The sequence below is a fragment of the Helianthus annuus genome, chromosome 15 (genome assembly GCF_002127325.2).
Source record: "Helianthus annuus cultivar XRQ/B chromosome 15, HanXRQr2.0-SUNRISE, whole genome shotgun sequence".
Taxonomy (NCBI): Eukaryota; Viridiplantae; Streptophyta; class Magnoliopsida; order Asterales; family Asteraceae; genus Helianthus; species Helianthus annuus.
The window spans coordinates 146,085,215-146,105,192 of NC_035447.2; positions in this window are offsets into that span (position 1 = coordinate 146,085,215).

Consider the following 19,978-nt stretch of genomic DNA (forward strand, 5'->3'; position numbering starts at 1 on the left):
GAAACGTGTTGAAAAACTGGACGCATCTGTTGAAGAAATTAAAGAAATGCTGCAACAGTTGTTAACAGTTCAAAAGGTACCATCCACTGCTGTTCCACCTCAAACACCTGCTCCACCACCTGCAGATGTTACAAATGAGCTCTGGAACCTTTTTCAACCTTTTCTCCAACAACAGCATCAACTGGCTGAACAGCAACATGCAAAACATGTTCAAGATCTCAAAACTGCAGTGGAGTCTAGGTTCAAGGATACTAAAGATGACATCTTGGCTCTCAAGGCCCATTTGTTGACAACCACTGGCATTGCTCCTCCAACTATGCTTTACATTGATGAACTCCCTGCAGATAATGCCAAAAACAGGGAGAAAGTTAAGGAGTGGATAAAGAAAGGGATTGATAATGAGCTATATCTTGATACAGTATCAGGTGCAATGCTCAGAGAAATTCCCTTGCCAGATGGTAGTAAGAAGATTGATGTTACCCAGAATGCACTTGATGATGCTGTCATAAGTGTAAAAAGGGATAGAGTGGCAAAGGCCTTGTCAAGGTGGAATGAGGAGAAGAAAGCTTTCATGAAGCTGAATGCGCAGGGTTGTTCTGGTGAAAAGGTGATCAAAATCCCGCTCCTAAAAGAAATCTTACTAAAAAAGTAAGGAAACCCAAATCCACACCATCCAGTCTTCCAAAGCATAATCCAAAACCACTGTCCAAAAGCCACCAACATCAAACCTCCATCCAAACAGTTGCTGAAACTCCTGTTGTATCAACATCTGCTGGTACCTCAGTTGTTACAACAACTGCTCCCACTTCAACACACACCAGTTCAACACACACCACTACCACTGTGACAACCCGAGATTCCAAGGTTTTCCTATACACCTCACTGACTTCACAACCCTGTTTTTACTATATGATTTACATGTTGTTGTGCGTATAGTGTATTATCTGAATGATTTGTGTGATGATTGGTTGTAACTAGAATTAAAGGTGTCTCATAAGAATTATTCACTCGAAGTGTCCACGAGAGATTTAGCCGCTCATGGTGCAAGATTGACCTTCGTAAGCTGGATGCACGGTTAACCAAACCATCATTAATCTAGTTAATATAGTAAAATTAATGAGGGATATGGTGGCTACGTGATAATCATTATGTTTTCTTCAAAAACCTCAAAGTGATGTTGACTTTGTGCATTGCCATGGAAGTTGATGATGTCCTCTGATTGTGTTCAGTCTTTTGATATTACTAATTAATTGTACAATGTTAATATAATTTACTTAGGTTATTAATTTCCATTATTTACGTACATTTACCTTAAGTCTCGGCCCATTACACACTTTGGACAACCGGCCCACTTATGCATTTGGTATTATAATTGGATTTACGTAACATAACCAATGATTAACACAACAAAACAAAACCCTATTCCCACCTATACTGTGCGACGGCAGTAGTAAAAGACCCCCCCCCCATCTCTCGTGACATCATCCTAGCGGATCAAATTACTGGTTAGTGATTCCTCTTGTTTGAATTGTTTTGATAATCATGTTTGTGTGTGTATGTGTCATGTTATCGCTACCGTTTGTTTGTTTAGATAGGGAAGTTGTTTAATGATATCAACTATAAACTGTATAAGAATGATAATGTTGCTAGTTGAGTATGCTTGTCATCACAAGACTGATGTTCTTTTGGCCGAATGATGTCTTGGTTCTTTTATGATTTTTAAGTTGTAATGATTGGTTTGATGTATGCTCCTTGAATTGGCCAATGATGACAAACTAGAATGGATCACTTTGTAATTGTTCGAATCCACTAAGTATGTTTGGTCCTATCAAAGTAGTTCACTGAATTCACAAGATTCCAAATACCCATGTTGATATATCAATAGTCTTTAAAGGTCCAATAATATTGAAGGTAAATGATCTAATGAGTGGATAACCTTGACTAAATATGGCGGCCCATGTGTTGATCTAATCAACTAATATAAACATTTTGATAAGGAGGTCAGTAATGATATTGCATATATTAAATGATTAGATGGTATGGATATGTGATCTTGATTTACATGAGTGTCATGATTTGTGGTAGTCTTTAAGGTCCAATAGGGTTAAAGGTAAATGATATAATAAGTTGATAACTTTGACTAACAAAATGGTGGCCATGTGTTTGATTAATAATGATGAGATGATGATTGATTTAATTAATGAAGTACTACTATACATGCAATCGGAATAATATGGAATAATATGTAAATTGAGTGGGCCTCACATGTGTTGGGTGACATGGGCTGGTAAGTTGTTAGATTTTTTAATTATAGAATCCTGATTGGTAACTTTGATGAGAATCTGATATCGAATTGTGATCATGTGCATGAATTGACGCATATATTTGATAAATTGGACTAGTTACGTGTGGTTGGTTCGACAAAGATACAAGGCCCATAATTAATTCAGTGGTGCTATGGATTAATTGGTGGGCCGGGTAACAGCAGTAAGAAATATAGGCTGATTAGATTGGGCCACAAAATTACTGGGTTAACCATGGGACTGGGCTGCGCACAGTATAGTTGTTTAGGGCCGTGCAGTCCATTACCGCGCTGATTGGGCCGGACTGAGTAAGGGGTTGCACGTTGCAGCTGATTGTATTTCCTGATGGGCCGTTGGACTAGGTTGGGCCGACGGGGTTGGACTGGGTATTAGGCTAAACAATGTGATACATGATAGATGTTATGGATGTCAAATTGTAATTGAAATGGAATCATATGAGTTAACTGTATGTATGATGGTGTTAAATAGATGATTGTTGAGTAATACAAGAACTTAGAATATATATTGTATATACTTTATGGTAACTGTTGTACGTGACAATGTGATTAACTTGGGCTGCATGTAGTAGGATGTTTAATTGGGTTGAGCCACGGGTTTGGTAGATGGCACACATTTATAAACACTTAGTGTTAAGTGTAGATGACCTAAATCTCGAGTGTGAAACAGTAAATAAACTGCCATGAGGTTCGATACCTACTATGTGATGTTATGACCTGCATGATGATTTATGTATATTTCATGGATGTCACTGGTGTAATGTGTGTGACAAAATACGTGATTTGTTGTGAACACAAAACTGATTGTTATCGGTAACTCTTTTAGGACGTGGTTGTTTAACTAATTAACAAGTAACAAGTCCTACCGAGCACTCTAAGGTGAGTTCACTACATTCAAGCATGCGTCCCAGTGGTTGGGGACAGTCAGTGGGTATCCCGTGGAGGGATAAGTCTTTTGGGTAAAAACGGGTATATTGGTTAATATTCTCACCTATCATTCTTGTAAGTCCCTTATGTTGTTACCTGGAGGGTAACGGGTATTAGTTGGTAGCGCTACTTAGGTTTGGCACCCTCACACCGCTCCTAGAGAGGACGGATGTGAACTAATGACCCAGTCAGGCCCAGTACTAGATAGTAGTACGTGGGAAAGGGCAGTGATGTACTTCAGGAGCCGTCTTGTTCGGAATTGAGATATTATCAATATTACTTGCTTATGTTGATGAACTGTTTTAAACACTTGGTAACAAACGTTTTCATAAACTGTGAACTCGCCAGCTTTGTCTAATACACTTGTTGCATGCTCGCAGGTCGTTAGATTTCTTGGATGTGGAACTTGCTGTTTGGAGCGGTTCGAGTGGTCATGGGTCGCGCTGATTGGATACACTTATTGGAATATTGGTTTTCATGTATTTGTTTTGAGAATATTTAAATTATGGTTTTGATAACGCTTCCGCTGAATACATTGGTTTTCTTTCGTATAAACTCATGTTGGGATTTTATAATTAAATGGAGAGTTTTATTTTATTATTGTGGGTTCAATGTAATTGGTGGCTCATTGTCAGTTCGTCACACGCCTAACAGGGTCACTCCCTAGGTGGTATTTTGGGGGTATGACAACCACTGCCTTACCACCACCATCAGTTCCTGCCCCAAAGCAGAAGACAGCAGATGTTAAAACATCTGTTGTAATGACAACAGCGGTTGAAACACCAGTTGTTTCAACAACTGTTAGTTAGTCACAAACCACTGCCACTCAAATCACCTCCACTGTTCCACCCAAAACATCATCTGCCTCTCCTAGAATAAAAAGAAGAAGGGTTATCATATCAGATGATGATTCTCCATCACCACCACCAACAGCTTCAAAATCCCAAGCACTTGTCACAATTCCAAAACCCATTCCTCTCTCTTCAACTCAAATTTACAAACCCTTACCTCCTGCAGGTGTTCAATTTCCTCTTGAACTCATAACAGTCAGAGATGAAATTAAGTCTTTCTACTATGAGGATGACCCTACCAAAAGGAGCTTGCCATCGATTGAAGGATATCCCAGGCCAACTAATATTGAAGAATACTTGAAAATCAAGGCCAAGCAAGCAGAGGATATCTCAATCAAAAACAAACTAGGGAAATCTGATAGAGAGTATCAACAAAACTATCAGTTTCTACTCACACAGGTCAGAGCTTTGGAACAGTTTGCAAAAAAATGTATGTCAGCAAATCTCTGAGAAGGCAGATGAGTCCTTGAGAAAAGACTACATTGAAAACATCATGACCTACAAGACATACAAGAGGGAGAAACACATGTACAGAAACTGGACCATTCCTGAGCTTGAAAAAGAAGTAACCAGGATTCATAAAATGATCAAGAATAAGGTCAAGTAGACTCCCCCTGAAAAATTCAAAAAGGTTGAAGCTGATAAGGCTTTAGAGCTGAAGAGAATGAAAGAGGAGCTGATAATTGCTGAATATGGGTCAAAGAACTCTGTGTCTAAGTGGGGAGAAGCGAGGGTCAGGGCCACCTATAAAAGGTTGGAAGAGCTTAGGAAGAAAGATCCAACAGCTCCACAAAAGCCTGATTACTCCAAAGCAGAGGTTTCAAAAGGATTATCAAAGCTACATCCCAAAAGAACCACTGCTCCTGCTGGTACTACCATCTACAAAAGAAGGAGACAAAGCCAGTTGGGTTCTTAAACAGTTCAAGATATACTTACTGGAAATGCCATTGTGAAAAAGGGCATTTTGTTAATGTTGAAAGAAGAATCTGAACTGGAACAATCTGCAAGTACTGTTCAGCCAGTTATGAACAGGCCAGCATCACCAAATTCCTCTACAAATAATAATCTCCCAAGAAACCCATCAGGCTCAAAAATACAAAAGTGGAAACTGATAAACAGACCCACGTATTGACATTGCTCAGGACTGATGGAGAAGAGAAGAAACTAACAAGGGAACAAGCTCTTGGCCTGAGTCCTGAAGATTTGCAGGATCTCCTTGATCTTCCTCTTAGCAGGGATGATGATGATGATACAGATGCCTTAACTTTTGAACTGCAATTCAAAGGGCAAATAAGAGAACTGTTGTTGAGGCAATAAAAATCTACAATAATGAATAGTTTTGGCATTATCTGTTCCAGGGGGAGATTGTTGGGATTGAACCCTACCAAAGGAACAGATAATAAAAGCCAAAACTGGATCACAACAGTAGATTCAGAATAAGCAGATGTTTGGTTGCAAGTCTCTCCCCTTGAAAGTGGTTTCAACATCTGCTGACCTCCTACTGTTGATCATGCAAACTGCTGACCTACAACTGATGATCAAGACAAAGTCTGATAGAAGAACTAAAGCGTTGCTGCTCAATCTACTGCCATGCTTCAAGCACTGCTGATCATGACAAGTACTGCTGGGATTACAGCAGTGGAAGGATGCAGCAGCAGTTTATACTAGTTTATGTAATGTAATGAAATATCAGTAGTTAGCATAGCAGTGTTTGTATTGATCAGAGGTTAGAGTTTGTTAGGAGGTTAGATGTCACTTTCATGGTGACGTCAGCTTTGATGCTCAGTGGTTTGAAAGTGCCTATAAATAGAACAGTACTCTGTACTGTTCTGTTTAGCTCTTTCACCATCTTCTTTCTGCACGAACAAACATTGAGCTCGGGCTGAGGGGGAGTTTGCATATCATACTTGCATTGTAATCAAAGTTTAAAAATAAATTTAATCATTTGATTCCTTGTTGAAAATGTATGACTGAAAGCATTTCTTCTGTTTGATTGTGAAAAGTTTGTTTCCATATAATTTCCGCTGCACTACTCTTTCATTTGTTCATCTAATTTCAAACACAAATCACAATCAATCCAAACTCAGATCCTAACAGAGATCGACAATCGGATAAACGAAAGAAGTATTGAAAACATCGACAAAACACAAGGAAGGCGATCATTTGTCCGTTACCTCGAACAATCAAATGATGCATTGAGACAAATCAAAGTAAATGGGTCAAAATAATGTATCGCGAAGACCTGCTTTAGCCTATAAGTGAACACTCAACCCAAGAGTTCCCAGGTAAGAGTGACTGGTCCGATTATGTGGATTTGTGCGAACACTCTAGCCTTAGACAGAAAATCAGGATACATGCATTCACCTTTCCAGATTGCACGTGTTCACATTATAAGACCCAAACTTTGACGAGATTTTGAAAACTTAGAGGGTTCAAAACCTTATAACAAATCATCCACGAAGAGATGATTGGTTTTCAAAGCGGATTCGAAATTTGTGTTCTCGTTGTGATTATCACCTAAGGATAGGTGACTGTTTTGTTTTTAAAATCTAAACGCAAGATAACTTGCGTTAGGATCCTAGAAAAGTTATAGTCTAGGTCAAAGCATTACTAATAACCTAATTCCCTATAACCATTGGCTCTAATACCAACTCTTCTGTCACACCTCGACCGCGTTAAAACAACGAAACCGCGGCGGAAACGTCAGGGAGTGGAGTAACAGAATTATTGTTTCACAACCATGGATTCAAAAGTTTTGTTTTATTTATAGATTAACCATTTACATTGTCTTGAAATTTAAACAAACAAGTTAAACATAGTATATCATCGTTATTAAGTCACTAAAGCCTCGTCCAGTCCTAAGTGAGCATGCATCCTAGCAATCAACATCATTCAACAACACCTGAAACATATGTAAAAACAAAGTTAGCAAAGAAATGCTGGTGAGCACATAGGTTTTATGAGAGTGTCGGATTCATGGCTCGTTTACATGTTGCAATACCTCATTAGACTACAAGAGTCAAAAGTTAAAAACCTTGTTTTGAAAAGAGTATAGTATTGCAACATAATTAACCAACCCAAATCAAGTTGGTTATAGTTTATAAAATCTTGTAGCCATGATTCTTAACCCAAAACATTTGTTTTAATTAATCCCAAATTGTAAATCATCTCGTTAATAAACCTCCTATGGTTTATATCATTTAGAAAACATCGTTATATGACATCGTTTTAAAATCGTTTGCCCAAGTGAACTAAATAATGCTATGGAATGTAATATGATAAAAACACTTATATATAAGAAGTACCAGTGGCATATCTACCATGATTTTATCATATCACACCCATCCCATTATCTAATCACAACCCAAAAACCAATCGTTTATCCAATTTGTTTAACTCGTTAAAATCGTTTCAATCGTTTAAATCATTCTTGTTTTAATTGTGAAAACTACTTTTGGTCGTCTCGCTAATAACATCCAAACCTTTGCAACTCGTCTATCGCTAACCTCGCATTAACAAACCACCAAAGGGTGAGTTAACAATCACAGATTCAGTCGTTACCCACATAACCCCCACACATAACCATGGGTGCAGTCTGATAACGGGATTTGTCAGATCCTATGGGACCATAACCTAATACTGGTCAGTCCGGCCAAAACTAATGAATGTTATTCGTTATGTAACTACGTCCAACAAGTTTGTTCACATTATCGAAATCGTTATTAGTTTTATATAAACCATATTAATCATTTTTGAAACCATCGTTAAAAACATCAAAATCATTTAACACATATGAATCACCCCAAAACAATCGAAAACAGTAAAAAGAGGGGAACTATGTACTCACATTGAATTGAAAATATCCTTGATCTAATGATCTTAATGAAGCTCAGGCAAACCAAGGAAATCAAGTAGTACCTAGAAATCGGATCGCTAAGATAAATAAAACAACACCTAATCGAAAGATCGGATAGAATGAGGTTTCGTAAACCAAATGAGTATTGGAACTCATGTGATATGGTTTAACAAAGCCTACATTCTAAATCAGAACCTATCCTAAGTGCTTTCGACCCGTTACGACCCATTAAGGTAGCTTATGCTACTTTAACGCGTCGTTCGCGCAAATGCGCATTCGAGACGCCAAACTAGTCCTATGACAAGTATTATATGCCTAAACATGTTTAAATATATTGCATAATCAGTTTAAGTGACAAAAGTTTGGTTACATATGCTTAAAATTTAATTATGCATGAAAAGGGCATTTTGGTCATTTTCCTAAGGCATATAAACTACCTATCATGCAACTAATTAAACTAAGTGAATATAAGGTCTAACCTCGGAAGGTTATTCCCTATGCAACTATGGTCACATAATATGCTTGGTCGGATCCTAATGATCGACCAAAATGGGTTGAGTTCAAAAGTCTAAGCGGTGGTCAAGACCGCTTGACTTACGACTCTATACAAGCACTAGACTAAAAGTGACGAGCTAAACATGTTAAAAAATGTTTAACTAAGTTAGAAAACAGGTTTGATATCAAAACAAAGGGTTTTGATACCTAAGAATAGTTTGGTTGCAAAATACGCATAAATACGCATTTTGACCGAAACTATGACTCGTCACTACACCAAATCAACGTGGTAATCAGTAGGTATAGTCACAAGGGAATATAACCATCGTGATTATGCTCACGTTGCAAAGTTCAAACGAACTTTGTGTTGACCATAACCTAGTCAAAGAAGAAAGTCAAACACTGTTTGACTTTTACGCTTGAAAAGCAATAAAAGCACGAAAGAAACTTACAAAGGGTCCAAGCTAGGAAGTCTTGATTCAAATTGCTCACGTATGAAGTATTAAACCTCAACATAGAGCAGAAAATGAATCAAGTGTGAAGAAAATGAATGATAGGTGGTGGGTATTTATAGAATTCCCACAACCGTTAGGATTGTTTCTTGATAATCGAGCTTTGATCAAGACCATACATGTGGGCACAAGGTTTTACAATAGAATGGGACATCAAATACCATCAAATGGTATTGCAAAACAATGAACAAAACCATCAAAAACAGTTGGAATGTCCAAATTCAGTGTTTCTGTCTGGTAATAGGTCACGCCCCGCGTAACATAAGGTCCCATCTTACGCGCCCCATGAGGGCTAAGTTTCACAGAATGTCACAATTGATCCCTGCAGGCTAGAAACTTGGTTTTTGATGCATTTTTGACATGTTTAAGCCCCGTTAACCCCATTTCAAGGCTCTAAAATGAAGTTAAAGTATAGGGAACTTAAAATATACTCAAAAACATCTCGGATGTCGGTTCGTTTGGTCGTACGGTTGCGTTTTTCGGTTAATTACGATGAAAACTCGAACGGACACAAAAACGATCCAAATTACACGACGAACGGTATTTTTGCATTCCAATCACTAAAATAAAATATTTTAATGATTAAAAAAATTTTTGGATGTCCGGGTATATTCAGAACGTAAGATATGCGCGAAAATGCAAACTTATGCACTTTTTGACGCTTTTAGTCCCTATTGATCAAAAAGTTTGTTTTCGCATACCAAACCTCTCAAAGGCTATTTCTAAGCTATGTAAAGGATATTTAGGGTATGTTTAACTTATAATCAAGATTCGGAACGTTCGTTATCATACGAATCGGCATACTTTTGCAGTTTGACACAAATAGTCCCTGCGATCGAATAGACTTGTTTTCAACACACCAAACCATCCAAAACATATTTCTAAGTTATGTAGAGGTTATTTAAGGTATGTTAAGCCTATGTCAATATTCCGGAGTGTTTGTCGCGTTAAACTGATTACGTTTACACACCAGTTTGCGTATAACCTTCCAGAAAGCGATTCAAAGCTTGAAACCGAACTCGATTCAAATCGTAAAATCATCAAACACAAATACACACATAATAACACCAAAACACATTATTTTATTGATAATTGATATTGTTTTACATTGTACATCGATTACAGAGCACAGTTATCATAAAAGGTCCGTTGGGAAGGCAAACGAGGCGCAGAGTTCACCTGGGAACTCGAAAGTGACATGAAGGCGAAGTATCCACAGCTTTTTGTTACGCCTGTGCCTTAATTTTGGGACGAAATTCCCTAAACTAGGGGAGGCTGTAACACCCCGTGTTTCCAAAGTCAAAGTACAAGTCAAAGTCAAAGTCAAAGGAAGAAAAGATTGCAAATTGTGATCTGTCACTCCTTGCTTAATTATTGATTGTACTTCTTGACTTGTAATCAAACATTTTAATTTGTGTACTTTAGTTGTATTATGTGGAGTATCTGTTAATAATCGCAGTTTATCGCTAATCGACTTATCGCAATCGCTATCACATCGCAACTCGAATTATGTGTCCAGGATATTGTTTTACGTGTGTGTGCTATTTATGTGTTACTTGTGCATGTTTATTTATGTCTTGTGGTGATTATTCGAAAACGCAATCGCAACTCTATCACAACGCAATCTCATCGCAAACTTGAGATGTAAAGTTAGTTATATGTTAGTTAGGATATTTGTGTAACTATTGTTTAACAACATCGTATCGCTTACTCGCAACGCATCGCAACACTCAACGCACAAAGCAAAACATCGAAACCCAACTCGCGGCAACCCTTCGATCAATTGACCATTCGATTGAACGGTCATCCGTCCGGATAACCATCCGATCGGATGGCCATCCGATCGGGTTGCCATCCGATCCGTCACTGTGCACCGACTTTCCTCTTTTGGACACCTATAAAAACCTCCTATCACATCACAAACAGTGATGTGACAGCTCTCTCGTTCGACCAACGCCTCCAGCCCTCTTTTCTCTCGATTTCTCGCGATTCTTGTAAGTTTTCAACTCAAATCTTGTACTTCTATGATCTACACACATTCTTCATCATTTTCACTGTTGAATCTTCACTTTTCACCATAAAATCGACTGGTTTGAGGTGTTCTAGGTTGATGTCATCATGGGGTTCTTATGAACTTCAAGTTTTGTCCTCATTCCACCAAGAACATCTCAGATCTAACAGATTTCTACAGTGTTTAAACATTATTCACACTGATTTCGCATAAATCTAAACATTTTCGAGATTAAAAGGATTGAAAGATGGTTGATAACTTTCTTTCAACTCTTTTACACTCTTGCACTCAAAATCGATAGAATCGGAGCTCATTCAAGCCTTCTACTCTTTCTCTAGTGAAGTGTCGGTCTGAGAACTGATTTCTATCAAAGGGACAACCGATTCACGGGTTGAACATGAATAACCGTCAAGAACAGTTAACCAATCGGATTGGGGTGATTCCCACCTCGATCGGATGACTCAGACTTGATGGGGATTTCGTTGTTTAACACGTTGTCATACCGTCTTGATCAAACCGCAAACTTAGCAAAACTTTTCAAATTTCAAAACGAGCAAGTCACTGAACGGACTGTCGTCCGATCGGATTGCCATCCGATCAAACGACAATCCGATCGGATGACCCATGATCTTCAACACTTAAATATTTTTATAATTTTCAAAGATAATCAGTTCCTAAACGGATTGTCATCCGATCGGAAGACCATCCGATCGAATGACCATCCTGCTATGAACTTGTTCTCTAAGAGATTTCTTGCTGGACGGATAACCATCTTATCGAATGACCATCCTGCTGTGAACTTGTTCTCTGAGAGATACTTCTCTGTTTTTAAAATGCTACAACGAAAACTTCAAAGCCATCATACACAAACACATCCATCCCAAACGAAGGACAATCCGATCGAATGGCCATCCGACCGGACCATCCGTATGGATTGCCATCCGATCGAATAACCATCCGTACGGATTATCATCCGATCGAATGGCCCTTCGTCACTTAGTACACTTGCATCGTTTAACTCGTCGTTCTTCGCTTATGCTATCTTTCTGTAATCAGGCTAACTTTCCAGCGCTCGCTTCAATCCAAGAGAGTGTTTATTTATTAAACGCTATCCATGAGTATACTCGATCCTGTCACACCCTGGCTTTGAGGAAGCGTGGTTAATTTGGTGTGACTTCTTAATACCATAGCTTAATCATAACAAAGCTATATGTAATAAAAACCATGCAAGATCATCCATTTAATTAAGTTTAAAAAGTAAAGAACCACAACATTGTCTTAACGGAAATTACATCCTAACAACATAAACAGTGTTCAAACGACACAACACCAACATAAAATAAACGCAGTTTAAGAACTGTGACTCGTCCAGGAAAAAGTCACATCCCTTAAACTCGGATGACCTCGAAACTAGTGCAGCGGGAAAACGTGTCATACCGCGCCAGATCCTTTAATTCCCTGAAATACATGTAAGTTGAAAAATCAACAATAATGTTGAGTGACTTCATGTGTAAGTGAGTAAATAAACCTTTGTTTGTATAAAAACCCTGGTATGTAGCAAATAAGGAAAAAGAGATCACCAATGGTTTGCAAGGCCATTGATATGTGTGAAGTGCAAGTAGGAAGACTCAAACCTAGCGGATTTATGCGTTGGGCACAAAGTCACCCCGAGGTCCGTTATGCTGGGCCTGGGGCTGGGCTCGCTACACCTAGATAGATCTACCGCTCCTGTCCCTCGGTCCTACCCTGAGGATTAATGGCCTCAAGTTTCCGCCTACCCACTCACATGATCTAAGTAGTAAACCTCCTTACGCTAACCATACCATGTATAAAGTACTTGTAATCAAAGTAACATGTATTTCACCCCCGCAGTTTAGAAAACTGAAAATAGTTAAGAGAAAAGGGGGACATGAACTCACAGTGGTGCGTCTCTACCAAGTATATCTCCTGATCAAGCAGCTGTGCGACGACCTACACGTACTAATTCTATTAGACGGACGACCGTGCCTTAGCTTTATGGTTTAAGTTTTTGGGAAATAGTTAGACAACTATTTCGTGTTTTCATCTTGTAAATACTTGGTAATTATTTTCCTTCCCAAGGATGGGGGATTTAATACATGTGCGTTCGTATTACTTCGAAATATATTATTAAGTCTCACTTAATATATATTTTATTTCTTACTCCAAAATATAAATATTCTTCCCAAAAATATTGTATTTTAATACATATAATTTTCCCAAAATAATTCCTTGACAAAATACGCGTTCATGCATATTTCTTAAAATGCGTAAGTTACGTTTTAAAGGTCGGGTGGTATTAACTATACCGTTGTAACTTATTATTTATTATGAAGGCGTATGTATTACTTTGAAACCGTTAACATTTGGTAATATTATTTTTACCCTTAAAAATAATATTTGTATATTTCACAAAATAATCATAAACACATAACAAGTGACGTTATGAAAAATATATATACTAAATATATATTTATCAAGTTTTATTTTGTGAAATCCCACCTCCGATATTTTGTAAATAAAGTCGTGGCGAAATCTATAATTTGAAAACAAGTCTAAAATGTATTTCTAACACTTGTAGTGAAAATAATTCTAAGTGTTAGGTTTTTGGGAAAATTTCGCCAGAGTTTCCCCTGTAACTGGAGGTGGCCACGCTTTCAAGCGTATCATTTTCTTTTATAAATCAAACCAACATTTTTTCTTATTCAACCAGAAACAATGTCCAAAGCATCAACTAGTCAATAAATGTAGGATCGTTTGCTGACCCAAACGAGTCGTTCAGAGGTTGTCTCTTGCGTTTCAGATGCGGAATAATAAGAAATGCAAGTAGATATAGCTTGTTCTACCTCCTAACTGCTTGTTTTATTGATTTGAAACGTTTTACAGTTCAATCGTCACACCGGCAGAGCTTCGGCGTGGAATCCAACTACAACCTTACAAGGTCCGCTCAAACAACCCTATATATAGACAGTTGGGTCCGCTTATGTGTCATATGACCATAAGAGCGGACCAGATTAGTCCACATAAGCGGACCATAATTGACAAACGAGCGAACCATAACCATAATGTCCCTATGAGCGGACCTAGCATATAAAACCTATACAGACTCCTGTTTTCTCGTATTACGTGCCCTATGCTATACAATACGATATAAGACCTGATCCTAGACACCTAGACGCAATCAACAGATGTAGTGCACTAACAGACTCCCCCTCAGATGTTGATGGAGTCGTCAATACATCCTGACAGCGAAACTGTGTCTTCACATCTTCAGTCTAGATCCGTCTCTGGGCTTTCTATTTTTCCAATCTTCAGACTCCCCCTTTCGATTTACTGGCATTCTTTTGTTCTTCAGTAACATCTTCAGGATCGTTTTCTGGCTTTAAAACACTCTAATTCTCTTGATCAGATCTCTTGATTCCTTAAGTTCATCAGCATCAACAATAGACGTGATCTTTAGGATCATAACCTGACTCTACTCATTCTTTCAGGATTGATTTCCAGAATAAAACTTGACTCTCTATCATCAGAGATCTTCAGATATCAAAACCTGGCTACCTGCCCAATCTCAACCCCGAAATAAATTTCTTTCACAAATATTTCAAATAACTATGCACCAACATTTGACTCTCATATTCACTAAACAAACATATAATCGCAACAACTCAGGCTCTCTCTCAAATCTCTATGATGAACCACTTGAAAAGGTTAGATTTAACGAAAACAGTTAGATTTACACAAACACTCCCCCTCAAATGCTGCTCATCATGTTTAGCACTCGGAATTTTAAAAATCAGTTTTTCAACATCAGTTGTCGAAAATCTTTTTGACTTTTTCAAAATTTTAACTAAAACACACTAAAATCTTTTTGGATTTTTCAATGTGAAGAAATAAAAAGCAAAGAATGAAATATTTACAAACATATTTTTGTGAGTTCGTGTAAGAGGATCATATCAGTTTTGAGACCTATCACCAACACCGTTAAGCTTGATTTCATTTTTAAGTTTTAAACAATTTACCTAGATTGTCAGTATATTTGTCCACTTAAATTCTCAACACAAATTTCAATCGATTCGAGATACGATATTAATGTTTTAGAGACTTAAACTTAATTGTGTATCACTCCACTTGAATATACTCCTGTATCCAGATCCCAAATATTCAGTCTTACAGGTGAGTATACCACAGATGATATCTGTAAAGGGGTTAGGTGCGAAACCGTGAGAGCTCAGGTCAGAACTTCCATTCAGCAAAGAGATGACGGCTCGACTTTTGGTGAGTCCCCTTTAGAGGATCTTTTAATTACAACAGCAGCGACTATCAATTTTATTGTTTCATCAGTATGCTGAGGGCTGCGCTTTTTCAAGCATATGCAAAAAGTATTATCCGGGGACTAGGTCAGAACTTCCATTCAGCAGAAGTCCCGGGATAATACCCCATATATCACTGAGCATAAAGACCTAGTATCTCAGAATACGGGACCTTTCAAACAAGATTTCAGGGGTTACCCATATATCCAAGAATAGTTACCCACGAATCAAGCAAGTTTGAATTAGGTTTATATCTCATTTCAACTTACTAAATGTGCGAAAATCTACTGACACATCCGCAGTAAGATTGTTTATCACATCTTTACATTTCTTTAGCGTGCCGTGATAGTCCACTGATGTACTATCATTTCCTCTGTTTCGCAACAAAACTCATTTTTGGATTTTATCATGTTTTTGTCTTTTTCAAATTTTCAAATGTTTTTGGATTTTCAGAAATTTCCCTACTCCCCCTAAAATGCAAACACATTTCAAAGGAAATTTGAAAATAAAAGATTCTGGACTTAAAATGAAAACATAAAATGCAAAACAAACTGCACAGAAACTTGACAACTGACATCGAATTACTTCAAATCGCCATTCACTCGGCACAAACAATCAGAACTCCCCCTATCACAAACCATTTTCTCATTTAGATTTCAAAACACTTAAGTTCCGGAAAATGAGTTTGTGTTGATAAAAACCAATTGTAGATTTATCAATTTTAAGAAAAGGGATGTGGTTCATCATCTTGTCTATCTTTTGCCATGAATAGTAAATCAAGTACAATTTAATGTCCCTGATTTACCATTTGCATTTTAGAAGCTTCTGTACCACTTGTAAAAATACAAACATCTCAAAATATAACCACAAATACCACTTGTAAGATCAAGATTACCACTTGAAGATACCCAAAAAACTACCATTTGTAGGTTATGCTGTAGGAATAACACTTCTGCAGAAACCTTTTTACCATTTTGTCGTATTATTCAGAAAGATGCCGATTCCTGCTTCTCAATTAACAACCTGGAAGCTCCGGCGTAGTCCTTCAACCTGCAAAACATTAAAAAACACTATTCAAAATCTTTCAAAACAAACTGTTCAAACACTAGAAAGATGCCGATTCCTGATCCACGATATAAACTTGGGATCTCCGGCATAGTCCTTCGACTATCATGGGAAACAGACTTCCATCCAAGTCTTCTCAGACTTGATGGCTTTCAGCTCTTGAGCCGTAGGGTTGTATGTTGCCTTTTTAGTCGCGTAAAAATCTTTTACCACTTTAGCTCTCCCACTCAACATTTTCCCAAATATCTTCTTAACATTCCCGTTGAATGTTTTCTCAACATCAAAATCATTCTTTTCTTTGTAGAACTGATTCGAAATCTCAGTTTTTCCAACTTTCTTTTTCACTTCCTCAAACTCCAATGATGGAAACTCTTCATCATTCACTGAAATTTTCTCCTCAACCTGTGGCTCTTCTGGCTTTGTGGAACCAGATTCATCGCCGACATTCACTTCACCTTTCTTCGCAACCCACACCTGGTTGTCTTTTCCTTTCTTCTCATATTTGTTCTTCTTTGAACACTCACCAACCTCAAATTTTGAATTCTCAAAAATTTTAGGTCTATTGGTTGGTGTGTCAACATCAACAACTTTCTCTTTCAACTTCTGAGAAACTCCCTGTTTGGATTTGGCACTTTTTGAGCAATTCCATGCAATGTGACCAGCTTCATTGCATCTATAACAAGTTCTAGTCTCTCTATGATAACATATATCAGCTTCATTCATCTTTCTCTCAGCAAGAAACTCTTTATTAGACTGTCTCCAGAACGGTTTCTGCTGTTCTTCCTCAGCACTTCCACCTGACACAAATTCAGATTTTGTTTTAGAATTTTTCATATTTTTATCATTTTCTGGTGGAACAAAACCAAGTCCTTTCTTTTTGTAGCTACGATTGTGGTTTGGTTTCTTTTGAAAACCCGAACCAAAATTGTAACACTTTTTCTTGTTTAACCGTTGCTGAACTCTAGAAGTGTATTTTTTAGATTTTTCAAAACTTTTCAAAACTTTTAATTCTGGAATATTAATCTCTATTAATTTGAAAATGTTTTGTTTATTAGTTCCGTTTTAATACTCATTATCGGGAACTCTTTATTGTAATATAATTTGTCCGAACCATTCAAAGTATACACAACTTCGAATGTTTCATCATTCAAATCTGCCTTTGACAATAAAAATTCTTTACTATAAGACCGTTTATCCGACAAATTTTGACTGTTGACTGACGACTTTGACTTTCCAGACCCAGATTTTGACTCAGACTCCTCATCAGTATCCAACACCTGGTCGACCACCTTTTTGATTAATTCAGACTCATGATCAGTATCGGACGAGGTATACGTGACATCAATGTTATCTGGTAAAACGTCAGTTGTATCGGTTTTAAGCTTTATATTGACTGCTTTTTCCAATTGCTCCTCATTTGGTCTCCTAGGTGAATAACCATCCCAAATCGGAGGCGGACATTTGTTGTAACTAACAGTCGATTTCTTACCACAGTCTTTCTTGTCTTTTAGCTTCTCATCTTTGAAAGCTTCCATACCTGCAACAGTTGGGTAAATACGATCAATGAGATAATCAGAACTAGAATAACTTTGCAATAAGCGTCTAATTCTCTCATTCTCTATCTTTTCCGTCTTCAACTCTTGCTTCCACTTAGCACTCTCTTCGATGTAGAAGTTTATTGCTTTTTGTTTTGTCATTAAAACTGCATTCAACATCGTCAGTGCTTGTTCTCTCTCTGAGTTAGTCTTTTGGAGACCAGTTACTGTTTTATTCAGAACATCATATGATTCTTTCACATAGTTGAGATTGAACAATAACTGCTCCTTTTTCTTCTCGTACTCAGCTATGATGTCATCTTTAGCTGCACAATTCTTGCAAACTTCCAAGCACTTCTCACACGGCTTGACGACCTCAACAATCTTTTCAACTTCAATTGTTTTAACAACTTCTACCACCTTTTCTACTTCAATTACTTTTTCTTCTTCTTTCACTACCTCAGTAATCTTCTCAGCAACATTCTCAGCGTTTTGAATATCACCTTCAGATTCAGATTGTTGTTCTTTAGCAGCTCGTTTCTCCTTCAGTTTCTCCAATCTTTCTGCAAAATAGAAATGAAAACTTTCAGGAGAAAGATGAGTTTTTTCAATATTTATATGTTTCTCTTCCTCATCATTACTACTGTTGTGATCAGGTGATTGATCAAACTGTACAGATTTATCAGAATCACCATCTGATACATCAGAATCAGACGGTGTTTTATCAAAAACAACTTCTTTTTCTTGAACATTTTCATTTTGTACACTTTTATCAGAACTCTGTAAATCTTCATTTGAACCCTGTAAACTTTCATCTGAACCTTCTGACACTTCCCCAGAATGTTCTGAAAGTTTATCAGTACTTTCTGAACTTTCAGATGACACAGACTTTTCATCTTCACTTCTCACAGTTTCTCCAATTGATTTCATCCAAGTAGCAAACAAATCTGGCTCTCGGACGATCTTGGCAATGAAAGCTTTAAACTCTCCCTTCTCATCTACAAACATATCCCAGCTGAAACCTTCTGGTAGTTTCTCATCATCTTGATTGATAATGCGTGCTGCTGTGGCTTCAGATGACATGTAATTACTCCAGCTGAAATCTACCAAACATGCTCTCTTCGGATCTTCAATCTTTCTCCCGTGAGCTGTCTGCGGTTCTTGGGATTGACCAACTTGCTGATAGATAGCTTTGCGATAGTAATCATCTTTCCCGAATGGATTCTGTGCTCCGCTAGCTTCTCTTCCCTTGCACTCCCGCTTGAAATGGCCTTTCTCCCTGCATCGAAAACAAGTAACTTTAGATTTATCAAAACCTAAAGTAGAGACATGTGCATCAAGAAAGTCATTTCTCCCGGTAATGGTTTTGAATTTCTTAGCTCGTCGAAGAACACTAGCAAGACACCATTTAATATCCATGAGTTCCACTTCTTCGGCGTCTATCTGATCGTAATCCTCTTTGGTAAGCATAGGATTTCCGATCCGACCAGCAACAAGACCCTCATAGGATAACAGAACTGAACCAGAAGTGCCATGTGGTCTTTAGCAGTGTCTTCAGAGAAGCTTTGACCTTCTGGAAGATTAAGAGCTATGTTACATTGAATTATGTATCCATTTCCGGTTTTTGTACTCTGAGACTGAAAACTCGTGTTAGTCTCTTTCGGATTCACATTCGGAAACAATGAAAACCCGCTGCTACTCTTGTTCGAACCCTAATCAGCTATTTCAGATGAATCACCAGCACTGAACGCAGTTTGAATCTTCGGACTTCTGTCAGACTCAGTGACTGGAACACTGCCTCGATAGTACATCTTCACATCCTGTTGACCACTCGGACTATTCATCCTTGCAATCTTCTGCTGCTCAAGATCCTGACTTTCTATTTTCTCAATGAATTGTGAAATAGTCAGTCCGTCATACACACCAGTATTCTTTAAAATCATCAAATACGTTCCCCACTCTTTCTGAGGTAACGCGTCCGCAAATTTATCCACCCATTCCTCACGACCTTTTTCAACTCCCAACATCGATAGTGATCGCACCAAGTGATAGTATCTCTCGATTAGCTTTTTAGTATC